The sequence below is a fragment of the Eutrigla gurnardus genome, assembly GCF_963514095.1.
Source record: "Eutrigla gurnardus genome assembly, chromosome: 15".
In the NCBI taxonomy this organism is placed as follows: domain Eukaryota; kingdom Metazoa; phylum Chordata; class Actinopteri; order Perciformes; family Triglidae; genus Eutrigla; species Eutrigla gurnardus.
Window position 1 is genome coordinate 12,824,997 of NC_139938.1, and position 6,742 is coordinate 12,831,738.

General features: G+C 40.9%; 1 long non-coding RNA gene across 2 annotated transcripts; it reads left to right on the plus strand.

Moving 5' to 3' along the window:
* The first annotated feature begins 884 nt into the window (after positions 1–884).
* LOC311026097 lies at positions 885–4,361 on the plus strand. Of its 2 annotated transcripts, XR_014598445.1 has the most exons (10): positions 885–1,128; positions 1,421–1,526; positions 1,697–1,736; positions 1,938–2,028; positions 2,226–2,316; positions 2,514–2,592; positions 2,794–2,884; positions 3,084–3,168; positions 3,564–3,617; positions 4,241–4,361. It is a non-coding gene; the product is annotated as an uncharacterized lncRNA (long non-coding RNA). The 2 variants fall into 2 exon arrangements; XR_014598444.1 differs by having other exon boundaries at positions 1,421–1,736.
* Positions 4,362–6,742: the final 2,381 nt, after the last annotated feature.

A 6,742-nucleotide genomic window follows, 5' to 3' on the forward strand; every position in this document is an offset into this window, starting at 1 on the left:
CTCGCCTGGAAAGTAGACGAGAGCAGGCGGAGCAGCAGGAGGCGGAGACTTCAGGTCGGCGGCCACCTTGTGGTGAAATAAAAAAATAATAATAATAAAACAAAACATAAACAAACAAAAAAACATTGTGGTGAAATGATTTGCCTTTTTATTTTGGTCACTTTGATGTCATGGCTTGATCTAAAGTGCTGTGCATTCTGCTGTAGGCCTATTTATACGATGTGAGGTCTGGTTAATAAAATCTTAGAATGATAATACAAATATACTGAAAAAAATGTCTTCCTGTACGTATCATTCATTTATTTCCACATGTTGCCTTTGTTTGTGCGTGTGTGTGCGTGTGTGTGTGTGTGTGTGTGTGTGTGTGTGTGTGTGTGTGTGTGTGTGTGTGTGTGTGCGTGTGCGTGTGTGTGCGTGTAATAATCGGCGAAACAGCGCCTCCGTGTGGCCACATGTGATTCTAATTGAAATTAGCTGCGTGCATGTAACAAGATGTTGCTGTTGAACAGGAAGTGAGTAGGTGATCCGTCAGGAGAGGGGAGATATATTTAGGTGTATTTGGGACACACGACTAGAAACACAACATAATGACAACTGTTGTAATGAAGTAAAACATATTAAATTATAACCCTATCCCTCAAATATATTCGAGTCATAATTATTTAATAATTACATATTTTTTTCATTTATATATATTTTTTTCCCACACAGAGTAAATGAATGCAAAAACAAAATATGTCGTGATGTTCACACTCCGATACAGCAGGCGGCGACGAGGCGCATTTTTAATCGGTCGACAGCGCGCCAGGCGAAGACAGGTAGTGACGTTTTATTCCTGCGACTTTAAGGTATAAATAGTTCGCCAGTGCGCCTTATCGGTCCTTTTTTCACAGCGTCCGATAGTGTAGCACGTCTTTCTCTTCCCGGTGACGTGCGTTAAACTTGTTAAACGTGGTCGGTAAATGCTTTTTAATGCCACAGCACTGACTGCTTTAACTACCCTTTAGTTGAGCTGTAGTTTGCGATTCGTTAAAACGTGAAACCTGCTAGCTGAAGTAGTGTTAGCATCGCACCAGCGGGCCTCGAGGAGCCACGTGGAGAACGATGATGGACGAAATGACGGAACAAGTGAGTGTTTCTTTCTTTCAGTACCACTTTTAAAGGGGATGCCGGTCAAACTTTAGAGAACATTACCATTGCCTCCACTATTTTCCTCCTAAAAAGATCAAGATTTAATGTTTTAAGGGTAGTAGAACGAACAATATTGCGTGACTTCAGCCCGTTTTTTCCCATTGCAGAGATATTACTAGCATGTTGAGAAACGTGGCATTTTTGTGTGATGGTAATCCAAATTTAAGACTCTGAATCTAATCCAACTTCGCATACATTGTTTTAAACCGTGAATGTCTTGTTTCTACAGGCGGATTTCGGTCTTGCAGCACGTTTTGGCACAGTGGATATAAGGAGCGTCCTGATGTCCCAGCAAGTTGGCCACAGTGAAAGAGAACCAGACATGTCTAAATGCTGTCAGTGATGAAAACTGTGAATAGGAAGTGCCGTCTGATGCGACAACTGACGATGTTTCATTCTCACTGTTCTGAGCCGCAAACTTCAGTCGATTCTCGTTGGTGATGATCAATCTTTACAAAACCTTCCTGGAAGTTACTGACATATTCTGTTCATTTCTTTTTTTAAGGTGGGCTGAATGGAACCATTCGACGTGACAGACAACTGAGGTTGGTTAAAGTTTTTTGTTGTTGTCAAATGTACTGTAGCCTTTAAATGTTGTGATGAACTCTAAACTGAAATAGCTGGAATTACCGGCAGACTGTTTAGTGGTGACTCTCGGTTTTCTGAACATTGGCTATTTCTGCAATCTGTCATAAATAAATGGACTCGATGTCACTAACAAATTGAAACCTTGTTTCTCTCCGTAGGTGAAAAGGCTTGTGAGCTGCCATAAGATGTCAGGTTGCCAGACTGTTTGCATCCAACTAAACCGGTTGACTGAAGATCCATTTCATGCAGGTAAATGTTGTAGGACATAAAAATGTCAACGAGCTGCTTCTGTAGTGATGAACTCTAAACTGAAATAGCTGGAATTACCGGCAGATTGTTAGTGGTGACTCTCGGTTTTCTGAACATTGGAAGATGCAGTTCTGGAAAGTGTTGGAATAAATTGAATTAATGTCACTAACAAAATAAAACCTTGGTTCTCTCTGCAGATGAAAAGACTTGAGCTGCCAAAAGATGTGCAGCTGCCACACCACGTTTGTGCCCAGCTAAATCGGTTGACAGAAGAGCCATTTCATGCAGGTGAATATGTTGTAGGACAGAAATGTCAATGAGCTGCTTCTGTAATGATGAACTCTAAACTGAAATAGCTGGAATTACCGGCAGATTGTTAGTGGTGACTCTCGGTTTTCTGAACATTGGAAGATGCAGTTCCTTAAACTGCCAAAATCAACCAACTTAATGTCACTAACAAAATGAAACCCTGTCTTTCTCTGCAGATAAGAAAGCTTGAGCTGCCATAAGAGATGCCGTTGCCACGCCAACTAAATCGGTTGACGGAGGACCCGTTCTGTGCAGGTGAATATGGGTTGTAGGATGGAAAAATGTTAACGAGCTGCTTCTGTAGTGATGAACTCTAAACTGAAATAGCTGGAATTACCGGCAGATTGTTAGTGGTGACGCTCGGTTTTCTGAACATTGGAAGATGCAGTTCTGTAAACTGTTGGAATTAATTGAATTAATGTCACTAACAAAATAAAACCTTGGTTCTCTCTGCAGATGAAAAGACTTGTGAGCTGCCAAATATGTGCAGCTGCCACACCATGTTTGTGCCGAGCGAAACGGTTGACAGAAGAGCCATTTCATGCAGGTGAATATGCATTGCAGGATGGAAAAATGTCAACGAGCTGCTTCTGTAGTGATGAACTCTAAACTGAAATAGCTGGAATTACCGGCAGATTGTTAGTGGTGACTCTCGGTTTTCTGAACACAAAATGGCTAAAACATTTCCTCTCGGATAGACTTTATCTATGCTGGTACTCACCTTTTTTTGTTTTTATTTGTTCCAGATTCTCAAGACTTGGTGGGCTATGGTTTCTCTCAAAGTGACTGATCTCACAGGGTTCATCTGCAGCACATTTGGAAAAGGATATTGTAAGTTGATTTTACTTTACCACATCTTTAAGATTACGCTTTTATGCTCACCTTTGTACAATGGAAACAGTCAATACAGTTGATTGGAACATCTGGCCTGCATACACTTTGGGGTCATGGTTTATTAGAATTTAACCAAAACTGTTGAATCATAAATGCAAGTAATTTGACTCCTGTTGTACAAAGGTGAGTTATTTGAAAAGCCTATAAAGAGCTAAATGAGCTGTCCTGCAGCTTTGTCGGTGATGAAAACCTGGAATAGGAAGTGCCGTCCGATGCGACAACTGACGATTGTCTCTGATCCACTTTTCTGAGTCTTTTAAAGCTGCACCTAATCAAGATCGGGGTTCAAAAAAAATTTATATTCTCATTTTTCCACTTTTTTCCATTTACAGGCAGCTGTGCTTGTCTGCTGTCCCCTGAAGTCTGCAGTCCAGTCCATTTGACAGGTAGATACGAGTCTTTGGTACACAAATAGCCGTTTGTTGTAGTGATGAACCCTAAACTGAAATAGCTGGAATTACCGGCAGATTGTTCAGTGGTGACTCTCGGTTTTCTGAACAATAAATGGCAACATCACTTCAATGCTGGGGCATAATTTGTAGACTTCAACTTCTTTCAAATATCTGTGCTGCTGAAATGTCATTCAGAAAGTCTCAAATCTTTAACTGTTGATGACTCCCACATGGGGAAACTGGCTCTTTGCAGCAATACATTTAATAGGATCCACCTTTTCTAAAAGGGTTGCATTGGTTTCCCCATGAGTTCATAAATGTGAAGACTATTATTATTCCTCCATATATTCCCAAGGATTGAATTTAGACTCCAATCCACTCGTGTCCTCTGGTGTGGTTGAGAGGAAAGTTTAATTTGGAGAAAAATGCATTTATAGAAGGATGGAAAAATTGTCAAGTAAATAGAATTGATGATTCATGTGGTCAAGTTTGTGAAAGTGATTTGAAATGATGCTAGTAACATTTAGATTAGATACACCAGCATTGTGGTCAGTGGTGACTTGGTTTTCTAAACATTTTATTATTCAAAGACTAATATGATTCCCTTTCTTCCTCAGATGGCAAGATTTGATGATACCTCCCTGAAGACGCATGTTTGGGGGAAAAACGTCACGCACTGTAAAAAGCAGACTGATTAAATGTCAATAAAGTGTGAAACAGCCTGAGAACAGAAATAAATGGTCCTTTTTTGAGCCCCCACTATGACACACAAGGAAGCCCATTTTCAAAGCAAATCCAAGTGACATGTTTAAGTAATAATACAACCAATCTCTCATTGTAAGATCCCATCCTTCATAACGGCCCAATGTCGCCCCCTGACGCTTTAAACCCTGAACCCTCAGGGACGTCAGTCAGCTGGTTAATGGTGAGAGGCTGAAATGGTGTAAATGGGACAGCAGTTGACATGTTCTGCAACTTTGTTATCTGAACTTGTCAGATTGCCTTACCAGAGGCAATTGGCAATTTACTTATTTGAGTCAAAATGGCTTATAAGCAAAACTAAAAACGGGCCGACAAACCATGTGTGTAATGCAACTTGATTGAGTTTGGTGCTCATCCTTGGATCAATGTTTTGTAATTTAATATGCCAGTCTGAAAAGCTACATGCCATCCCCTACTTAAAAAAAAAAAAAAACCCTGCCTCTGGGTAACTTCCAAATTACAACTCTAGGAGTTGTGGGTAATTCCCTCAGGAAAAGTGCAGACTTGCAGAAAGTGTGCCTAATGAGCTTGCGATTGTTGGCGAGAGCTCTAAACCCTCAAGGACTTTGCGCGGATGAGCCTCTCCAAGCGTGTTGTGCTCCCAGTCACCTCCACGCTTTAGAACAAACGTTTGCTTTATGCAAACCTAAAGTCATGTTGGTTTGACTTCCTGTTATGTTCTTCACTCGCTTGTTCTTTGGTGTGACACCATTTTTCTAGTAAGGTGCTTTTCATTGAACCATTTCAAAAAGATGCCAGTCAAACAAATTCAGATTTGTGGCTGAATCAATTTCATATGGGCTCATGAAACTGGTACTCTGGTTTGGCCATGTCTCGGTTAATCAGATTAACCATCACAAAGTCCTCAATTTAGCATGTTGTGAGTAGACCAAGTGTGTGTGTGTGCAGCAGAACTTACACTGCTATCCCATCTGTGTCCAGTGAATAAAACAGGTTTGATGACATAAGTTAACATGTTATAAGAATTAACAGCCCACTGTTCAGTTTTTGATCTCACAAAGTTGAGTTTTGGCACCAAAGATGCTCAGACTCCAACCAAAATGCACTTACTTTTACTTTCTCCAATAGATCCTGTAAATGTCTGTGATCTGTTACAGAATTACATTATAACCTCACTCCCTCAATCTTTGTGTCTTGTTTGGAATCGCTTTTTGAAGAATTTGGTCCAACACCCCCTCACCTAATGCAATGTCATGTTGTGTGTGTCATTTTGCCTTTAAACAAGAGGATGAAGCCGTGTTTATCTACATGCTCAGTTTTGTCACCAGTCTAATTTTGTGATGCCTTTAATTCCTGTTGCTGTGCCTGGTCATGGGTGCTGACTTAATTTGCGTTATGCCACTAAATACTTGATGAATGCATGTTGATCTGATTATTCTTTCTTTAGTCACGCTGTGTTTATACTTCAACCGCCAGAATCTAACCTTACAGGTAAATGCTGCGTTTCCATGTTACTTCGAATCATTTTCAAAATTCTGTTTAGCCTCAAAGCCGTTGACCAGTTGTTGTGTTTCTGAAGCCTTTCTAACCTTGTGAAATTTCAAGGCCGAGACGATAAGCAGCTCAAGGAAACTCAACGGGGAGAGCACATTTGAGGATTAAACTTTCCCAGCAAACCTTGACTGCCAAAACTTAAGGATCTCACAGCTGAGCAGCTGCAGCAGGCCGAGTGGCTGAGAGCACATGTACGTTGTCTTCCACCCGTCAAGAAAAGATTCAAGTCTTTAATAGGACCGTTAACCCGGATAACCCAGTAGATCCTTTTGACAATGACAAATCAATTTTGATAATGGCACCTAATTGTTTGAGATTTGGGTGTATGTTGTTGTCCATCAGTTGTTGCTCACACATGACACAGGAGCTGTATCAGAGTCTTCTGACTCCTGCTGCAGAAAGCGTGTATCACCACGTATGTAGCTCTGTGAAGTGAGATTTTCTGTGCTCTTGGCCTTTAAGACCGAGTACAGGAACACGTCCTGAAGCTGATGGAATCAGAAATCACTGAATCAGCATCACCTATCTCATTATGCCCTGATGGACAGCCTGTTGCGTCACACTACTGGACAGTTTTCACAAGTTCACGGTGGACAGAGTTCACTTTGTCGTTCAATTTAAACAATTGTAACACACCAACAACTGCAGCTTGTTAGACATCGAGGCTCCACCAGTGTGTTTAGGAGAGAAACAGAAAATTCAGCATATTGAACTTGGTGCTGGAGCTCCAAACAGAGCTGTGATGATTCACTTCCAGCTGAACTAATGTTTGCTTGTCAGGCACTAAACTCAGAGATAGAAATGTCTACTAATTGCTTCCTGTCTCTTGGATAATGAATAAT